General features: G+C 39.8%; 1 protein-coding gene across 5 annotated transcripts in view; it reads left to right on the forward strand.

The window, feature by feature from the left end:
* The window catches only part of CELF2 (CUGBP Elav-like family member 2), an 838,781-nt gene that overhangs the window by 198,093 nt on the left and 619,240 nt on the right, over positions 1 to 21,448 (forward strand). For all 5 annotated transcript variants that reach the window (XM_067030247.1, XM_067030246.1, XM_067030251.1 and 2 more), the window contains one exon: positions 6,495 to 6,532. The gene's annotated coding sequence lies outside the window, so the exon portion shown is untranslated. The remainder of the gene's footprint in view (positions 1 to 6,494; positions 6,533 to 21,448) is intronic.

The raw sequence follows: 21,448 nt of genomic DNA on the forward strand, positions 1-21,448 counted from the left end.
GTGCACACGCGTTAGCCCCCCATCTGCTGGAACACCTGGGATCGGGTCGCAAGGTGGGATCAGGTCCGACTGAAATAAAATTGAGCTTTTCTGCCCTCTAGGGACATAGCTTTTACCATTTTCCAGTCGGGAGTATTCCGGGCATCTCGGAATGGCAGTTCATTTTCGCTTTTTCTCTTAAACCAACCCCGTGATTCTCTGCACACCTTGACCCCTGAACAGACATTAACTTCTCAAATAATGGGCCCCAAAGAGACACAGATCAAAATGGTATCCATGCCAGTTCTTTACTTTTCTCTACCATAGGAAAGGATGAATGGACAATTCAGGCAAAGCACCAGCTTGGAGGGAGAGGCTGAGATACCCAGAGATTTAGAAGGAACATTTCTATAGTTCTGTGGATAGTTTCCACCATTCACGTTTTTATCAGTTTTATTGTGTAGAGCTGACATCCCATAAACTGTACAATTTGGTAAGTTTCATCATGTGTAATCATCTCTGAGATCATCACCTCAATCAAGGAAGCGCCCCAGATTCTCCTTGGGTCGCCTTTTAGTCCTTCCCCCTGACCCCTCCCTGCATTCCTCAACCCCATCCTACAACTTATAACCTTGATCTGTTAAGGAAGCCAAGCCAGTTGTCCTATCAGGATGGTTTTGATTGGTTTCTTCTTCCTGGTGTCATTTAGCTTATTCTTCTCCCTCTCATGTTTCCTATAAAGTGGAAGGTGTAGTTAGAGGCTTCATGGATGGCTGTTAAGCATTTTTGGCTAAAAATAACGTATGTATTTCATGAGGCATCACATCAAAGGCACCTAATATCTGATTGACCCAAATATTTCTGTTTTACTCTCCTGATACCAGCTTTTATTTGTTGTTGTTTTGTTATTTTTTGCTTTGCATTTAATGATATATTTTCTTCCTTAGAAGTTACATTTAAGCAAATTTAGGTTAGGTTTAAGATGAGTCTTAGCTGAGTTACAGTTAAGGGAGTTTTAATATTGCCTCTATTACAAAATATATTTATATCCACCCTTATTCACTCCTCACTGTGAAGAGAGGCAGCTTAGTAGTGATTTGGCAGCAAGAGGTGTGGATTTGAATTGTGTCTCTCTCATTGAAAGCAGTGTGGCCTTAGACAATTTGCTTTTTTTTCTTTCTCTGAGCTTCAGTTTCTTCACCTGCAAAATAGAGATGAAAATGTCAGCACCAAATACATGAAAGGTACATTATATTAACCAAAAGAGATAATATATGGGTTGATGTTCTGTGAAGAATAGAGTTCTAATCAAATAAAAGTTATTATTATTCTGATGTTTCTTTGAGATAAGAAGAAATCCTAAGTAATATATTTCACAGCTAGAGAAATTGAGACACAGAGAGAGCAAATGACTTACAAAGCTAGGGAACGGAACATCATATTCTTGGCTCCTACCACTGCAGTGGATCCTGGATTTAAAAGTAGTGATGGCTCACAGGAGCCAGGACCCCAAGACATAGAAGGATAATAGCCTACAGCCTGTCACATGCTATCACTCTCAAAATGCAATCTGCTGGATGATGTATTTTCTCAATAACCCCCACCTGACTACCATTGCTAATGCCAACGCTTCCAAGACATCTTCACTTATCCTCACAAGGTATAATTTTCTTTCCCTCTCCACCCTAGACAATTTCACCTAAACTCCTCTTAGAGATTCTACACATTTTTCACAGTATTATTGCTACTTAAGATTGCATGCCTCTTGCAGGCAAGGACTGAGTCATCTACATGCCTTAGACATAGCATATGCTCAACATATGTTTGTGAAACTAAATTAAACCTTCAGGAGTTTGAAGTTAGAGTAATAATGCCCTAACTGATTGGTCAGCCCAGCTGTGACTATTAGACAAAACAGATCACTTACCCGAAACCAAAATTCTGATTAAAAATTGATAAACATTAAAATAAGTTGTTTATAATTTAGCCCTTAGACTTTTAATAACTACAAGTGCCAAATTTAAACTTGAGGAATAAAACTGAACCTGCCTTTATAATCTGTCATTATTCTAAGGGCTAGATGAGCTAAATGTTTAACCTTTAATTGCCTTCATTTATTAACAATATAAAGTATTTTAATATAGTCCAAAAAGAAAAGAAAAAGCAGACTAGCTCAGCTGTTCATGGTTTTATTTGACAGCTGTAAGGTAATGATGAGTATGACAGTGTATGGTCTGGGGAAAAAAATCTGCCAAAATTATTCTCTGGGGATATTAGAATAAACATTTACACGATGTTAATCAAGTGCTTTGACGGGTCACATCATTTACGTCCTCAAAATTAAATAGGAGCCAAGTAAGTACCATTTATACGATGGCCACATAGGTCCTATGGCTTGTGGACAAGGTCGTTGGGTGCAACGGTTTCTACTGGGTCATAGAATGTGTGCTGCTCAAGGGTCCTGGCATTAAGCACATCAATTATATGGAGACAGTGGAAACCAACTGCCCCTTTTGGAAGCTTAGAAGCAGTTCTGACTGGTTAGGACTGGGCTACAGGACAAAGAGAAAATTAGTGTTTCTCGAAGATTCTCTGAGACCATCAATCAGAATGACTTGGGTAGTTCTTGAAAATGCATATCGCTGGGGCCCCAACACAGAATACTGAATCAGTATCCCTGGAGAGGGACCTGCCTAGGAATCAGAATTTCTAGACAAGTTCTGCTGAATGGTTGTTACGCACAGTGAAATTTGAGAGCTGCCAATAGTGCGTCCAATGGATGTAACAGGTGATGACAGCCCCCCCCTCCCCCCTCCAGTGGTTTCTTCCCTTCAGTCACCATCTTTGTTTGGAAGCTCCCTGGCATTTAGTGCTTTATTTAAATGGCCCGAATAAGGCTCACTCCTCCGGCTTTGGGGGAATCCTAACTGCTATCTGCTAAACAATGAAACTGGTTGCCACGAGGTCAATTTGATTGAGTTGTTCAGTTGGCCAGAACAAGCCACTAATCGATGAGACTGGCCTGATTATTTAGGGCCATATGAACAATGGAATCAGATGAAGCCAGGTAATGCAATTACCAGGAATTGACTTGTGACAGTTGATCTGCGTGACTTTTAAAAGGCAGTTACTTTAGAAGACGACCCAATAAGTTCCTGTCTTCGGTCTCTACGTATCCCTCTGTCTGAGCAGACCACTGATGGAGGAATGTATCAATAGCAAGATTCTGCTACTTTGGTGTACTTTGACTATTCTACTGAGCTAGTGGCCAGCCAGCTTTATAATCTTTTCCCCTTTGTGATCTATAACTATATTATTTGGGGAGAGATAGCCATGTTCCCAAGAGCTAGCAAAAATTTTTCCAAACTGTGTTGATTTTTAGGTTATTTTCAAAGGTCAGTAAATTATATCTGATACCTTAAGAAGTTAAGTGAATATTTAAAATTGTTTTACCTTGCTGTGACCACATTGTGTGTCTATTTTCAAGCTATAATCAGCTTTGTCAGACACTAGGCAGTAACAACTGCTAAAGAAGTTCAGTGATCTGGCTCCAAGGAGTCACAAGCTTTTTTTGGTCTTTCTGTGTGGCAGTGATCTTTCTATGTGACCATGTTGCATCTATTGTGTTGGCAGGCAATGACTGCAAAAAGGACAGAAACTGGGGCTGAATGGATCTCGATGGGTGCAGGGGACTGACTGTTAATGGCTTTGAATCCACCTTGTTATCAAAGAGTTTAGAATTTTTTACCTCAGCACACATTAGTCCCAGAACTGGAGAGGTGCTGAAAAGGGGAGAAAAATCCCAGTTATTATCTTTAAAGGAAGTTACAATTCACTGTTATGATCATATGTGGCTCTACTGAGTAGCCGAGATTTTAGTCATTTGATCTAACCTGTGCAGATGGGGTTTGTTCTACTACAACTAAGTAGAACAAACAAGATAAATCACATACTCCATTCCAAGATACACATGTAAAAAAAAGCAGTGGGACAGAATTTTCAAGACTCCAGAAAATGGCAACTAAAACAAATTAAGATCCATATTCTATCACATGACCACAAGAATTGTGATCCTTGAACAACTAAGTGACTTATTTCTTCATGAAAAATAAATAATAGTCCTTGAGTAATAACACTAAGGACAAAACGGCTCTCTTTTCTTTAGCTGAATGCTTTAGCTGTTAAGCTGGACCTGAGGATGGTTCTGTAATTTGCTGGAAGGAGTCACAGAACTTGTGAAAGCTGTTACACTCACAATTATGGTTTAGTACAGTGAAAGGACAGAGGTTAAACTCAGCTTAGGGAAGAGGCACATGGGGCAGGACCCAGGAGGGTTCCAAGTGCAGAGCTTTCAGCCGTGCTCTCCCAGTGGAGTGGTGTGGACAGTGCTTACTTCTCCCAGAAATAGTGTGCAGCAAAATGTACACAGTAAACAACTGTGAAAGCCCACCCAAGCCTTGGAGTCCAGAGGTTTAACCGGGGCTCAGTCACATAAGCAAAGTTGGTCACCTGCTGAGCTAACCTTTGTCTCCAGCCTCTCCAGAGGCTGAGTTTCTACTGCATGGTCCAAGCTCCCCATGGGCTAGAAATCACATTGACAGCATAGATTATCTGGAGCAAACCAAGGCCCCCAGGTAAACAATGACACTCTTATCAGGCAGGCTATCCCAAGAGCTGAGGGCAAAGGCCAGACCTCTCTTTGGGCAAGGTTAATCCTTTACTGTACATATGTGAATATATATGTTATGTGTATATATCTTTTCATTAAAAATATAGTTTGGTTATGTCTGTTTTTGAACCTCATAGAAATGCTTCATATAAATCATTATATGTATATACTTATATGTTGTGTTTCATTTCTTTCAAGATTTGTTTTTTTATTTGTTCCATATTGAGTTAATGTTCCAGATATTCTTATCAAATATTAAGGAGAGTCTTGAAATCTTACTATAAAATAAAATGTGGATTTGATAGGTAACTAGAATCCAACAATGAATCCAGCCTAGAACTTGCTGCACGAACAGCTGACTCCATTTGTTCATGAATTTTCCCCACATAGTCTGTGTCCTAGAGAACCCCAGAATGAAATACAGTCACTTTTATTTTAATGGTCTGATAAGCTATCACTTGCCTACCTGTAATGATGAGCCTCAGTTTTTAGGATCTTACACATCATCCCCCCATGTCCCCAACAAAGATGAAATCAACCACAGGCTAAGGGGTCAATACATTTTTTCTTAAAGGGCCAGGTAGTAAATATCATAAGGTTTGCAGGCCATATCCTCTCTGTTCCAACTACTTACCTCTTGTAACTATTTATCTACTTACCTCTACAATGCCGTTGTAGCATGAAAGCAGCCACGGACATGTAAACAAATGTGTGTGGCTGTGTTCCAATAAAACTCTATTTATGGACACCAAGATTTGAGTTTTTATTATTTTCACAAACTGTGCAATATTATTCTTCTTTTGATTTTTTTCCAATCCCTTATAAAGGGAAAAATCATTCTTAGCTCATATAAAAATAGGCAGCAGGCTGGATTTGGCCCTTGAGCCATAGTTTGCCAACTGCTGGGCAGGCTAGTGGATTCGGAGGTTCTAGAATTGAGTTCAGGTTTTCCATTTATAATAGAATATTCCTCACTGCTCCTAATTCATCAGTCTTATACCACTGACGAGCATGAAAATGAATTGTAGGGCTTCCCTGGTGGCGCAGTGATTGAGAGTCCGCCTGCCGATGCAGGGGACACGGGTTCGTGCCCCGGTCTGGGAGGGTCCCACATGCCACAGAGCGGCTGGGCCCGTGAGCCATGGCCGCTGAGCCTGCGCGTCTGGAGCCTGTGCTCCACAACGGGAGAGGCCACAGCAGTGAGAGGCCCGCGTACCGAAAAAAAAAAAAAAAAAAAAAAAGAATTGTAACTCATCTAAAACATTTTAGAACCCAGTTTTTATTGCTTGATCAAAAAATGAAAATGTTACACGTAGTAAATGGATTTCAGTAAGCATTGGACCAGAACAACAGGCTAATGTTCTAGATTTTACAACCTAAATAAAACAGACCAAACAGATTCCCATAACAATTCTGTGACATTAAGTCCCTAGATAGAATTTCTGTGGCAAAGGAAGGGTATTAATTCTCTTCCTTCCCCACAGTTCAATCGATATGGATAAAATAGAAGGTAGCCATCAGGTAGCAAAACCCCCAAGATAATATAAACAAACCCTAATAAAAATATTATCAGCACAGATGTGGCAGAAATCAGAAATCAGTTATTCAGCACCATCATTTTATTCTGATGAGGACTGCACGAGTCCCCCACAACTAAATTTTACTCCTGCCTTCACTTTAGGGCAATGAGCAAATAACAGAAAATTCATCTCACTTGTTTAATTGTTATTCATTCCATCTTTTTTTTAAACCAAATAAGAGCAAGTGTTTAAAATAATGTTTGCAGAGAGTATCTTTCTCAAATTAAAGGACTGAACCTAATTACCTGTGTTTTTTTCATCTTTAGATCTGCAGAGCTTGAGAAGGAGTGATCCAGCCACACAGGTAAGAGCTTGCCTTTTTTGCAGACTTAAAATGGACAGCTTCAAGATACCTGCTAAAAAGGTAGTGATGGTGGTTAACTCACGTGAATTTGATTTTCAGGTTTTCTGCTTTTTATGCTTTTTGGTGTATGAACATTTCTGTTGTTTCTCTTTGGATTTTTCTCTTCTGGATTGTGTTTACTGTTGAGTGTGCTCCATCACCTCTTCGGAGCACATTTATATCACATTTATATCAAAGTTGTTGAATATTGACATCCCTGTATGACTATTTGATTTCAGAGTCCTACACCGCTACTACTTTTGGTTGTTTGCAAAGTGCTTTATTTTGTTTATCCAAAACATAAGCTTCTTTTGAAAAAAATTATTTTGAATAAGGTTATTGGAAGAATATAGAGAAAATTAGGGCTATGAGGATAGTTTTGAGGTTGGAAGCAACCAGCAATATGCCAACACCATCACTCCTGAATTGACAGAATGGAATACCACACCCAATGACTCTCAGTGTCACATTACACCTGTTCATACCACTCAGCAAGAATTTGTGGAAAGAGATCATAATCATCTTTTTCTTATCTGTGATTTTAAGGGTCAAAATAACAATACTCTAATTTAAAAGGATAATTAATTCATAAATAATTGAACACAGGGGCACTGTCCCCACTGTAGCGTTTCTATATCCAGACCTCGTGAAGATTTATTCACTGCCCATTTTTCAAAACAGCCCGGGAGATGCACTGAATGAAACTAATCATTCTCAAGTCATCCTCATAGAAAGACTATTCAGCATCCTTTTCCTTCTTCTTTTAGGTTTTTAAATATCATTGCAATTGAATATTGGTAAACTCTGGAGCATTGTTACTGATAAATGATTTCCATTAATAGCAATTTCATTCATTAGAGCTTTTTAATTTGTTTTGCCTTTGTTGGTTTTCATGCTTGTGTCTTTCATTTTTTTAATACATTACATTTTTCTGTTTCTTTTCGAAGTTTTAATCCAATTACCAGCCCTGTAAACAAGCGTTTGCTGCATCTCCAGTAGGTGCACTGAACTGTGAGTGGAAGTGATTTCTGATTAAAGACAGGCTAATTTTCAAGGGACAAGAGGAACAAAATGCAGTGAACTGAATAAAAGAATAATGGATAATACCTTGTTAGGAGACATATGGCACAGAGTTAGAGCACAGATGGAAAAGGGAAAACTTACTTAATCCTAGAGTACATATGCATTGCATGGATAGTAGTTGCGATCTGGGTCACATGTGATCTGCTTGGTTATGAGAGGGAAGTTATTTCACACACTTTATTGCTCGGGAGTGTTCAATAACATTAGATTAGCTTCTCTAATTGAGAGGGTGACAAAAAGCAATTTACATCCTGTAAAGCCCTTGAGTTTTGTCAATGGGGCCAAAAGCATATGCCCTTAGGCAAGAGCATCTCCGGGACTTCTGGATTTTTGATTTCGTATCCTTCTCCTTGTTTCTTGGTTCCCTTTCTCCACCCTTTTTTTAGAACTTCTACCTTCATGGCCTTCTACTCCCACAAAATAATCTCACGAATTTCCTGCGCCTTGAAGTATGATTAATAACATCTTGGGAGTTATCTGTTACAACCTTCACGCTGTAACAGGCTGTCATGTCTGGGGATCAAAAGAGGCACCACTGATGATGGAGAATTATGTTTGTTTTAATATGAGACAAGTTGGGCAAACATAGGGAGTCATTGGACCATCACAAAGCCCCTAAAAAGTGGGGGTCACACTACAAAGTGGCTTGACCCTCCATCAGTGTGAAGGCTGACCATGATTATTACCTATTCAAAGCAGAGGCAAGACAAAGTGAGTTTGGAAACTAGACGTCACCGTTTTCTGGCCCTATTCTTGCCAGGCATCTGAGTGATGGTGTGAGGGGCAGGGATAGTAAGCCCTTTGCATTGGCAGAGGGTTCAGTAGAATAAAGTTTAAAAATCACAGCTAATGAGTACTTCGTCATGTTAAGCCACCTTCCATCACAAGAAGAGAGCATCCTGTTTTGAAGCTCCTAAATTGGAGAAACAAGATTATAGGCTACAGTCTTCAAGAAAACCGGCAGGCACATAATAATCAAAGCACTGGAAGCTACTTCACTGAGAATTTAACCACTACAAGTTAAGATTCCTCCATAATAATGAATTCTCTTTAGTCAAAGCAAAGCTCATAAAGACAGGAGACTAAATACACATGGCCACCAGAGACCAAAATATCAATTTTTCGAAGAAAAGAAGAGCTTGAAAGAGCTGTCAGAGCAAGTTAAATGTAGTGGTGCGAAAATAGTAAACTCTTAATTTGCTCCATGTGTCGTGTGGATTTGAAGAGCCTCTGGAAATGGGGAGTCCAGAGGTAGATAGATCAGCTCAAACTTTGGCCCTGGTCTGCTCTTCTCAGAGGCCAAAGGATACTGTATCAAACATCTGCCTTCTGATGGTTTCATGAAGCATAGTCTGCCTCTACTTAGTAATGCAGCTTAACATATTTCTTTCGGTGCTTTGGGCAAACATTAAATCATAAAACCTTGCACAGTATTTAAAAGACATTTAGCTGCCAAATGATGAATAAAATGGGTGATTTAGACACTGAAATCCAAAGCTTGATGTCATTTTTATCATCTCGTTTCATTATACTATAAAATACAAAGCTGTAATTCATAATGACAATGACAATCATATACCATATATGCTGTAGATTCACTTCTAACACTAGCAGAATGCATTTCAGACAGACTGTATAGCCCATATATAACTAACAAATAGGGCTTTTGTCTCAGGGGCCAAACCTAAAAAATCAGTTGGTCATTTAAATCCTGACTTAATATGAGGCTGACTTTGTAACTCAGGACCCCTATTGATAAAGCAGACTTTTAGAAACAGTCTGTTTCCTAATAGACCAAGGGCGCTTGCAAGAGCTAGATAAAGAGAATAAACACAGATAAGACTTTAGTAAATAAAAACTGACTTTTAGAGGGTGAATAATCTAGTTTGGTTTTCTACATTGATCAAATTCACTGAATAATCGCTTAGTAGACCTCTTTCTTTACTTGAAGAGTCAGAGGAAAGAGACCACTTCAGAATGGAAATGTCAGGGCGAGGAGTGAATTGCCTTCTGTGGTCTTTGTCACCCATAATTGTCACAGGATTCGTTGTAAACGGCGGCTGAGTCATCAGGACCCTGACGAGCCAGCCGGGGAATTTTATTCGCATTTTCTCCGTCAACATGGTGACCATATTGTGAGAAGTTGGATTTCATTGTTGACAAATAGTATTTGATTCTTTCAATCTGTTGATAGGATTGGGTGAGTGTTTTACTTTGCATGGTCCTATGCTATTTGCAGATTAGCTCGCAAGGAGTTTGAAGTTATCACCATGGAAGTCTAAGTCAGATAACTTAAAAAGGAAACTTAATTGCTGAAAAAATCTTAACTTTCTGGGGGTGTGTATGTGTGTTTCGTAACCTCTTGTTAACTCATCCCTTTTTCAGTCAAGCAGGGCCAACTCCTCATCGTATCATCAGGGCTGGTCTATCCTCTGATGACTGGTCCTGTGATGTGACTTTCTCATCTTCCTGTATCTGCGGCTCTGAGTCCGCCCTTATTTCACATTCTTCATTAAAGCTTAAATAATGGTTTTCCTGCCTAAATTCTTGACCTCTCGTAATTGTATGCTCCTTAATCCTTATTTCAGAAACCTGGAACACTCACCTCTCATCTATTTTGGTTTTATTTTCCTACATCTGATCTGTGCCTGAGGACCACTGCTCCCTTCCTATCCTCAACCCATGAAAACACCCTGTGCTTAAACCCCATGGCACCTCTTCCATATCAGTATTTCACAAGAGTCTACTGTAAAGTCACTGCACAGATTGGCATAATTGCAAAGCACTGATGCTGTGGATCTGAGAGGTTTTTTAATGGATACCATAGTCTATGCCCAGAAGGACTGCCATAGAAATACTAAAGGTTAACTTTCCTCCACCTCAGATTTGCTACTGAAATTAGCAGAGCTCATTTGAGAGATAAATTTGCTCTTTAAAAATTTATTTCCTCTGCATTCATTTTCTTTTCCTATAAATGGGAACCTGAGATCTCATAAAACTGAATTAAAATTATCAAATACTATTGAACCAGCCTAATTAAGATTTTAACCAAAACCCATTGTAAATTAGGTATGTGCTATACTGAGAGCACAAGCCTTTGTAAAGTAGATATTATTCTTATGTAAACTCATGAATGGAGACTTTCTTGAGTAAATTGCTTCTTAATAACATCAGAGAGTCATTGGCTGGGTAAATATCTCCCTGGGGCATTCACTGAGATTCTTGAATTTAAATGTTCAATAGAACTTCATATTTGTCACCTTTACTAATGAGTTTTTCTTTATGAAATCATTAGAATGAAAAAGTTAAATTTTGTGTCTAATTTCTAGAATTAATGCTTTTTAAAAGACCTCAAGGGCTTGAAATTTGTCTTGCTGGAATGCAACATTTACATAATTTCTATTGCCCCAACGTTTACACTCCCCAGCCCACCGTCAATTTGCTACCTGAAGCAGGAGGGAAAAAATGATCAGAACAGCCAGAATGTCTGGGAATTTCTGCTAAGAAGACCAATGGACCTTCTCAATGGACCAGATAGTAAAATCATTTCTCCCATTCTAACTTGTGATCCAAGCATCTAAAATCTTTATAGTTGTTATTTCTAAGCCACATGTTCCCAACAAGTCCTACTGTGGAATTGTTGAAGTACCTCATTCTGCAGAACCCTTTAACATAGAAAATGAAATGCTTGCTTATAAACCAACCTCAACTGTTTTTCTACATACGGAGTAGCACAGCAATGCCAAGAGGTTTTAAAGACGCCACTCCCATGACCGTACTCAGAAAGAAAGATGCAAATAGATTATAAGAATTGTTTTCCTGCCCGGGCCAGATCCTGCCCAGGCTCCTCCTCTTTGTGCCTAAATACATTCCCAAATTTACAGGTGATTTCCTACCACTAAGCCAATAGGATATTTGCCGCGTGGCAATACAGAGAACATCCTGAGTGCAACACAGGGAATTCAGTGCATTGCTCCCCGACCACTAAGTGATCACGGCTCCCCTGCAAGATTTATAGCATTTAGCTTCCCCCCAAATTGAACCAACACCATAAGACTAATTGATGATACTGATGATGATACAATTGGTACCCTTCTGAGTGCCATAATTTTATATCACCTTTGCAATATATCCAGTCAAAAGTGTTTTTAACAAAATCGTAACATGAAAAATTACAAAGAGTACTTGAATAGACTTCATATTACTGTGAAATGTTTTTAAACATAGAGGCTAAAGATATTAACAAAAGTTACTCAAGGATGGTTTTATGCCAGTGAATTTGCTCCTGAGCAAACACCCAAGAAGACATGCAAATCACCACAATACAAGACAGACTTGCCGAAGACCCCAGATTAGCAAATAATTGAGCATGTACCCCAGCCTCTACAAAGAAAACCTTATGTTCAGCCAAATATTTTAAACAGAAGTGAAAGTTGCTTCCACATTATGCTACAGAGTCATTGGAATACATGTATTCTAACAAAATTCTACATATAGATGTAACATTTTTCTGCTGAATTTCAAATCAAATCAAATATGAATGAAATCCCACAGAAAATAGTTCCCAGGTCAATTCACTCAACAAGTATAAGTTGAGAACAGATTGTAGTGGCAGGAGTCCAAGAAGACAAGATTGAGAATGAGGGTTAAAGAGTGACCAGTTCTGTGGAGCGGGAGGTGTGATGTGCACACATGGGAACCATAGTCATATCATTTCTCCACTTTCTAAACTCTCTCTTCTTCTTCCAATAAGAAGAGACCACAAGGATTTCCTCCAAGACCACAGGGATTTCCTCCATGCCAAAGGATTCTCTGACTTCACATGAAGTTTCCAGAACTTTGCAACTTCCCCTCTTTTGACTGGTTCATTACAGAGTCTGAGTTGCAGGTGTCACCTTCTAGGGTATCATGTACCCTTATGTCTGTAAATCCCCTTAACAGGATTGAGGCTTAAATTATACAAAGCCAGTATGTTTCCTGCCTATTAGTTCTGTATGACTAAAATTATCTATATATCTTATTTATTGAGTTATCCATATCTATGCTAAAGCAGTACACTACGTATGATGTACTGAGTTGCCAAAATAAAGGTAGAAAAATAAGTCAAGAATGCCCACCTGTTCCCATCAAGTATCCCATCTGTACATTCTGGTTGGCAATCGTGCAGGCCTTAAAGAGAGAACACCTGGATGCTGTATCCCAGCTCAACCTCCTTCAAGCTCTGTATCTTTGGAGAAATTTTCTTTTGTTTCAGTTTCCTTTTCAGAAGAATGGAGAATCACAATATTATTTCCTATCTTTCAGTGTGATTTTATGAATTAGATAATAAAATATATTTAAGATGCTTGATATCACGACTGGGACATGTTATCATGACATCCTGACTTAGAACAAGGTGAAAGAAGTAATTGTGCACGTGGGGCAAGCGTCCAAGCTGAGTTTTGGGGTAAGTTGAGTATAACACATGTTTGTAGAGAATCCTAAGTAACAAGACGGGAACACCAAGGACAAGGCCTGGGAATTGCCAACATGGTAGTGACTTTTTGAAGGCTATTTCTGATGAGACAGAGGTGTGGAGAATCGGTGATAAATTACCAAAGCAGCTCTTGGATGACAGCTGTCCGTTACAAATAAGGAGGACCATAGCAAACCCATCTTATTAACAGTGCTCCCAAGCACTGCTTAGGGCAAAGTGTGAGAATAAGGAGTTATATACAGACCGGCTCTGTAGGCATCCACAGAGGGTTGACATGGCAACCCCAAGCCCTTGCAGCATATCAGTCATTTCATTTCATAGATCCTAGAAACTCAACTAATAGGACAGTCAATTCATGGTGGAATATTCAATTTAACTGGCAAATGGCTCCAGGAGAAGATCTTAAGCCCATGGAATTGATTCGTGGAGCTCGGAGTGGTAGAACAGATCTCCGAATCAGGATGCTCCTGTGACATGATGCATTTAACTGACTTCTCTGCTGTAACATGTCAATAATAATAATACCTCCATCTCTCAGGGTGTGGGGAGGATTAAATAAGAAAGACAAAACGTTTGAAATTGCTGAGCAAAGTCTTTGTTGCAAAGTGAATGATACACACATGTAACTTTCCATTTTTTGTTCTTCCTAATTCCTTCTACTTTATAAAGCAGAAATCCTACATTTTCCCCAAATTATATATCCGTTAGTTTTCAGGATAACCCATGCAAAATATGAAGCAGTCTTCTCAGTAAACTGCAGGTCTGGGGCTCTGGTCCAAGAACACGCTTGTCAGGAAAACCATTTTGGGCACGACTGCTTCCCAACTTCTGTTTTATTCTCTCTCACTTAACAGAAAAGTCTGCAATGAAAGTCTTCTCATAGCATCCATCTATTGATTATCATGAGCAAGCAGAAAAAGATGATGCAAAAATTAAAGAGCCATTTGCACAAATACCAACACGGAAGGAAGGGTTGTCTGGAGTCATTCTTTTCAACAATACCGACATAGAGTAATCATCATCTTAATCATCACTCTGGATTATAAAATTCAGTAGTGAATTCTGTCTTTGCAACTAGCTTGCAGGGTGGCTTTAGGTAAATATATGTAATATGCTGGTTAATTGGTTTATATAACATATGTAATAACTATTATGTATATATAATATACAGTTACATACTAGTAAATTAGTATGCATGTTATACATATTATATATCTACCATGTAGATATAAGATATAGTATATACATTATGTATTAGGGTATTATATACACTAGTATATTATATATCTACTACATATTATAGTAGATATCTGCTATACTATATTATATATCTACTATATACTATAGTAGATATTTACTATTACATAATATATATTATGTAATATATATAGTATATATGTATATATATGTAATATATATGTATATATATATGTGTATATATATATATATCTTATTTTCTTCACAATACAGTGCCTCACTTTCCTCACAGAGATTTTTTGATGAGCAAATATGCTAGAACATGGAAAAGGTCCTTTGAAAAATTAATATCCCAATTAATATTCCAATTAATTATCCTAATTATGCTGCACATTTACTTATGTATAAACATGTACACATACACATCCAACTTACCAAAGAAAATAATACACATTTTGACAACAACTCCATTTAAGTTTCTGATCACTAAATGAACTAACATGATCATAATTATTCAATCAGGATAAAAGAGAATTTCTATAAAACTTCAGGGTTTCAGTACAATTTGTCAGTCCTGTAGATAAGCTCATTGATAGCATACTTTGTTCTGACTGAGGCCTGTGAGCCGAGCAGTGTGCTAGGGATGGGACGGAAGCAAGGGTGAGTGATTCACATGCAACCCTGTCCTTGTGCAGATGGACAGTTAAACGTTTAGTAAATAATGGCACAAATAGATGTATAACTGCAAATTGGCTCAGTGCACTAATGGATAAGGATAGAGCAAATAACACGGGCATGGGACCTAATCATCAAAGTATTTCCTGAGGAACAGACATGTCTCCAGTATCTGAAGGGTGATTTGCAGTTATCTAGACAGACAGCATGGGGTGGATGATGGAGAGAAAGGGAGAGGTGGGGATGCCTTTTCCAGGAGAGGGGTCTCAGATGTCCTGGCTGAGAGGAGGGAGCATTCTGCCCAAGGCAGGAGGGTTTGCCTGGCTGAGGGACAGTGAGAAGGTCTGTGTGAGGGGCGCTCAGGAAGTAAGAGGGACCGGGGTTGCCAGAGAAGGCTGGGATCTCCTGGGGCCTTGCTGACTCTGTCAGGGATGTTGGTCTTTATTCTAAGAGCCATGATCCACTGCTTCTGGCTTTCAATTGGAGTGAAGAGATTTGTGTTTTCTAAGTGACTGCTCTGGAGACCAATTGTGAAGAAGAGAATGGGGTCTTCAGAATGTCTTCCAGACTTCATACCCCTACCTTCATCTTAGGGGAAACTGGTCTTATACAGAGAGAAATGGCATCTCTATACTTAAATGTTGACTTTTTCCTTTTTAAAAAATTCTTGTGGAAATATAGTTGATTTACAATGTTGTGTTAGTTTTAGATGTACAGCAAAGTGATTCAGTTCTACATATACATCTTTTGTACATTCTCTTCCATTATAAGTTATTACAAGATATTGAGAATGGTTCCCTGTGCTACACAATAGGTCCTTGTTGGTTATCTATTTTATATATAGTAGTGTATATATTTTAATTCCAAACCCCTAATTTATTCCTCCTCCCCCTGCTTTCCCCTTTGGTAACTGTAAGTTTATTTTCTATGTCTGTGAGTCAAATGTTGGCATTTTAATAATTCCAGAAAAAAAAAAAAAAAAAACCCAGTCTTTACCTTAAGCTGGAAATGTGGTCCCCACAAGAGATCTGAAATTCCCAGACAAAAGGTTTACTCCTTTGGCTTAAAGTCTTTATCCCTATTAAAATGCTAAAAAAAAAAAAAAAAAGAGAGAGAGAGAGAGAAAGAAAAAGAAAAAACAGCCTAAGAAGTAGCACATAAACCCCATCTGTATGATAGTATGAATCAATCACTGAATCTTTTCAAGGGAAGAGGTTTCGTTTAGGAAGAGATAGAATAAAACCCAAATATAGGAAGATGGGTGGGATGAAATGAGTAACACCAGGGAGACAAAGAGAACCCCCAAAACCACATTCACAGACTTTACAATTTAATCTAATCACTCCCTGTGTGAGAAAAGTTTGCATGAAACCCCCAAATCCCAAGTTCCAGCTTCATCATGGCTTCTGTCGTATCTCAGCTTGAGGACCCAATCTTGATGCCTCCCTTTTTGCTACTATGATGAATAGCAGTCGTGAAGCCTAAACTTGGATTTATCAGTGGCACTCAGGTATAGCAACTCAGAAAAGCTCAAAGTAGTATTTGCATTTTTCCTGGCATAGGAAACACCAGGCTTCCAGTTGGAAGCCCCAGCCAGAGAGGAAGAAGGCAGGCTACAGTAAGCATGTGCAGGAGGAGGACGTCTGTGAGCCTCCTGCCAACGCAGAGACAGATGCTGCATCCCAACCCGCTCAGAGGGATTAGACAGACAAAACCCAAACACAGAAAGAGATGCAAATATCCCCAGGAACTGGGATAACTCGGAGCCTCAGCTCCAAATGGCAATTACTGGAAGTCTCCAGAGCCTGGTTAAAAATAGATATGCAGGTTTCTTTGTTCACATGTCAGAAAGGGTCATCCCATCAAATCAGATTCCCATCACCCTCTTTTCCCCCAATAGCTGAGTTGTCAACCGTTTGCAACTAAATCTTGGTTACAATACTGTCACAGGGTCTAAATTAGCATGCGCCCTTTCAATTATATTCAAATACCACGGTTTCCAGGTTTCCACAGGACGTGCATGATATGGGGATGCACATACACATAATAAGTGTAAACATTGCTCTACCCAGGTTCCTCCCCCCACCTCCAAATAGCCTCTGTGTGCAGAGAGAGAGAGAGAGAGAAGGGGCGGGGAGCAGTCTCATGTTGCCGGCAGGCAATTTAGGCAAACCAGGAGTTAGGACTGGATGGAGGTGAGGACAGTCACATCTGATCTTCCTTTTCTGCTGCCACCTCACTTAGGGAGCTTTAGAAAGTCCCTCACACTGCAGCTTTCCTCGTCTCCATACTTAGGCAAATCCCTCGCTACCCACCTTTGCCCAAAAAATACTGTACAAATGAATTAGATTTAGTCTGAATGACTCATGAACTTCTGCTTAAAGTGCTTAAATTTGCAGTCAACTCCAAATTAGACTTGGTAATTGAAGGAGCCGCGGTACAGATATGCCCAAGCAACAGACAGTCTAAAAGTCATTTTGACTTGATTATGGTAAGCAATGTTTGATTTTTGAGGGGAGCAGTGGATTTGCTTCCCTAATTAGTTTTCGCATGAGCAGGTATCCAACTTGATTCTCTTCCGTGAGCCCTGCCTGGCTTAACACAAAAGGATACAGAACAAAAAGGAAAAGACCAAAATGTAAATTTTGCTATTGAAAGAGGACATATGTCCATGCCACTCTCTTGCTTTGTCACAGCTTACCCTTCCCCCTCCCCATATCGTCAAGTCCGTGCTCTAATAGGTCTGTGTCTTTATTCTCATCTTACCCCTAGGTTCTTCATGACATGTTTTTTTCTTAGATTCCATATATATGTTTGCTTGTTTTTTTAAAGAAGATGTTAGGGGTAGGAGTTTATTAATTTATTTATGTATTCTTGCTGTGTTGGGTCTCCGTTTCTGTGCGAGGGCTTTCTCTAGTTGTGGCAAGTGGGGGCCACTCTTCATCGCGGTGCGCAGGCCTCTCACTATCGCAGCCTCTCTTGTTGCGGAGCACAGGCTCCAGACATGCAGGCTCAGCAGTTGTGGCTCACGGGCCTAGTTGCTCCACAGCATGTGGGATCCTCCCAGACCAGGGCTGGAACCCGTGTCCCCTGCATTAGCAGGCAGATTCTCAACCACTGCACCACCAGAGAAGCCCCGTATATATGTATTAGCATACGGTATTTGTTTTTCTCCTTCTGACTTACTTCACTCAGTATGACAGACTCTAGGTCTATCCACCTCACTACAAATAACTCAATTAAAAAGCAAATATTTTTTTAAAAAGAGGACATAGCCACAAAGTGAACAATTTGCAAATTCTTAGTTAAGTCTAGGTTTATCTCTACAGAGAAGGGTAGTGGCATGCTTAACTTTTTATGCTTGCCAGAAATTTCCTTTTCACTTGACTCACCCCTTTATGTGTCTCTCAGCTCTTGAGTCTTTAAAATTTAACCTGGCCGAGGAGCCTCCACGCCACCCCCCACCAACCCAAATGCACCCCTGTAATTGTGTTCATGTTTGAGACATCTTAACCAAGCGTATTACATCTCTGCAGTAGTTTCTTCCACAGATAAGCAAGCATTTCAGGAACTAGTCCACCCTCTAAAGACTGGTCCAGATCTTTTTTTTTGGCTGCGTTGGATCTTTGTTGCTGAGTGTGGGCTTTCTCTAGTTGTGGCGAGCGGGAGGCTACTCTTCGTTGTGGTGCACGGGCTTCTCATTGCGGTGGCTTCTCTTGTTGCAGAGCACAGGCTCTAGGCACTCGGGCTTCAGTAGTTGTGGCTTGCGGGCTCTAGAGTGCAGGCTCAGTAGTTGTGGCGCACAGGCTTAGCTGCTCCACGGCATGTGGGATCTTCCCGGACCAGGCCTCGAACCCGTGTTCCCTGCATTGGCAGGCGGATTCCTAACCACTGCGCCACCAGGGAAGCCCCAGATCTATTTTTGGTGATGAACAGAATTTCTTAGAGCTCAGGTAGACCTTTCTTTAAATGTAAGCAATTTTATTTCCCTGGCCCTTTTCTAGCATAAGTTTTCTTCCCCAAAATAGGTGCAAAATAAAAGCTCCTGTAAGACCGACTCTGCTGTAAACCATTTATGGTGTTTCCCCAAACGGGCCATCCTATCCTTTCTGATAGCTGTCAGCAACTCTTCTGCCCCTGGTGGGCCACAGCCTAATCTCCTCGGAACCTACAAGCATATTGTAAAGCAATGTCTTTTGCTTCCTCACTCTTTGCCCTCCAGATCCCTTTGAATAGCAACTCAAAATTTACAGTTCTTGACATGTTTTGAAAACTGTTCTTAACCTTTCATGTATGTTAACGCATTTAATTACACCTCTATGGATGGATACCTTTATTAACCACATTTTACCTAGTAAGTGGTAGAGTGAGAATTCAAACCCAGCAGGCTGATTCCAAGACCCATGTTTTTACTCCACACCTCCACCTAACAGTGAGACGGTCCCCTATCCTGGAATCTACACTTATCCTAACTGCTGTGGCTCTACTAAGGACACAGTATAATACTGACAAGTCAACACAAAAACACAGCTGTACATGGGTCCTTTCAACTCTCAGTGGTCTCCCAGTGGCTCTCCATCGTCAATTAAGGCAGAATGTCTGCACATGGGGTTTGGTGTGGTCAAACAGTTCCTCAGGTGGCTCGGTGGACAGCCAAGGTTGAGAACCATTCATCAGGTTTAATAGAAGGAAGAGGAGGAGGAGATGATGGGTAGTAAAAATCTAGGTGCATTAGATTCTGAATCCCAACATCACCCCTGGGCCTGGGTACCATTCCGCACATAAAAATGTGTAGCCTTTTCTCAGACAAGGGAGACTTGCATGTAATTAAGTTGGCCCTCCTTCTTTCTTGAAGGGAAAATCGTAAAATCCTAATCAATACAGCAGTAGGGTAAATGAGGAGGTTGGATAAAAGAACATATATGAGCTCTTTTCTACCTTGAAAGATCTGTGATTGCAGAGAAAAACATGAGAGTAATGCTAAATGGCAACCTTAAAATGTCTTTTTACCTCTGTTCCTCATTTTGCATGTACAGTAGACCTTCCATCGTTCTCACTTCAATACTCTGTAAGCCAGATAATTATTTGCAACCCCCTGCAGTCCCAAAGCTATCTCTGAGCAAAGATGTAATGTCTGAGTTCTATAGTAAGATTTCTGATTACCAGGACTTCATTATTTTTGTGAAACAAGTGAGAATACATTTATACCGAGGTACTGGAAAGTTTTATCATAGACTGTTAAGTCTGAACTACCACTGTCAAAACAAAGGGATGAAGCATATTGTGTGATTTTACTTTCCTTGACTCTTGTCTGTCTGTTTGCGTACCCACTCATCTGAAAAACTTGGTAATTCACAATGGGGCTCTCTGTCAGTAGTCTGAATTAGGAAGTTTCTACTGTGTTTTAGAAACCAAGTTGAAGTCCTCAGGAGGTGAAATGCTTGAATATACCTAAATGATTTTCATTATTGTAACTCAGATTTTTATTAAACATGTATTACTTTTCAGAAATAATGAACAATAATATAATAATTAATAACCAAACATACATCGAGGGGTACTTTATTTCAAAGCAGAAACTTAAAAGACTAACCAGCAGCCTCTCTGGCAGTGGAGGATAGTTTCTGGTCTCTCTGAGACCTTTTTTGCTGGAAAGTTTGGGCTGAGTTTACTCCCAGGAAGACACACTGTTTTCTCCTTCATCTTGTCATCTGCATTGATGTCCTGCCGTACATGTCTATTGGGTCCCAACGTATGCTCTTAACCATAGAAGTTTTTATGATGTTTTTAGTATTTACTAGTACTTAAGGGTGAGAGAGTGCCAGCATTCCCGTTAAAATATCCCCCCTGACCATCCCAGCAGACATGAAGCAACTTGTATAAGAATTTTTTTTCTCTTCTCTTTCTCCTCCTATGCATCCAACCCACTTCCCTTTAGACACTTCCACAAATGAACATAAAGTCACAAGATACATTTGTGAAGCTCTCAAACTGTGTGAATGTGTGAGACCCATTTTCCTCTCCCTTCTCTGGCTCAGCATCCCTGAACTCACTACAGTGCAGAAGTCTGGCTCCCTCTCGTAGGAAGCTGGAAGAGATCAGGGTGAGACATTTCTTTACCAACGGGGTGACTCTCGGAAGCATTTGTATTTAAAACATTTGATTCCTATTTTGGAATGAAAAGCTGTGTTTGAACTTTAAGGTGAGACCAGGGGAGTAAGTGTCCTGCTGGGTAAAGAAACACCACCTGAAACTACACATCAAAACGTAAAGTGGAGCCTCAAAATCTCACTTACTCACTTAGCACTTAGGAGGTCAGAAAAGAATATGAGTTTGGGCTCGTTTCTTTCCCCCAAAAGCTTCTTGGATTTCTCTTGTCACCCCGCTCCCCGTGGAAATCAGGATGAACTACTTTTTTTTTTTTTTTTTTAATAAATCTATTTATT

Source organism: Kogia breviceps, chromosome 3, assembly GCF_026419965.1.
Source record: "Kogia breviceps isolate mKogBre1 chromosome 3, mKogBre1 haplotype 1, whole genome shotgun sequence".
Lineage (NCBI taxonomy): Eukaryota > Metazoa > Chordata > Mammalia > Artiodactyla > Physeteridae > Kogia > Kogia breviceps.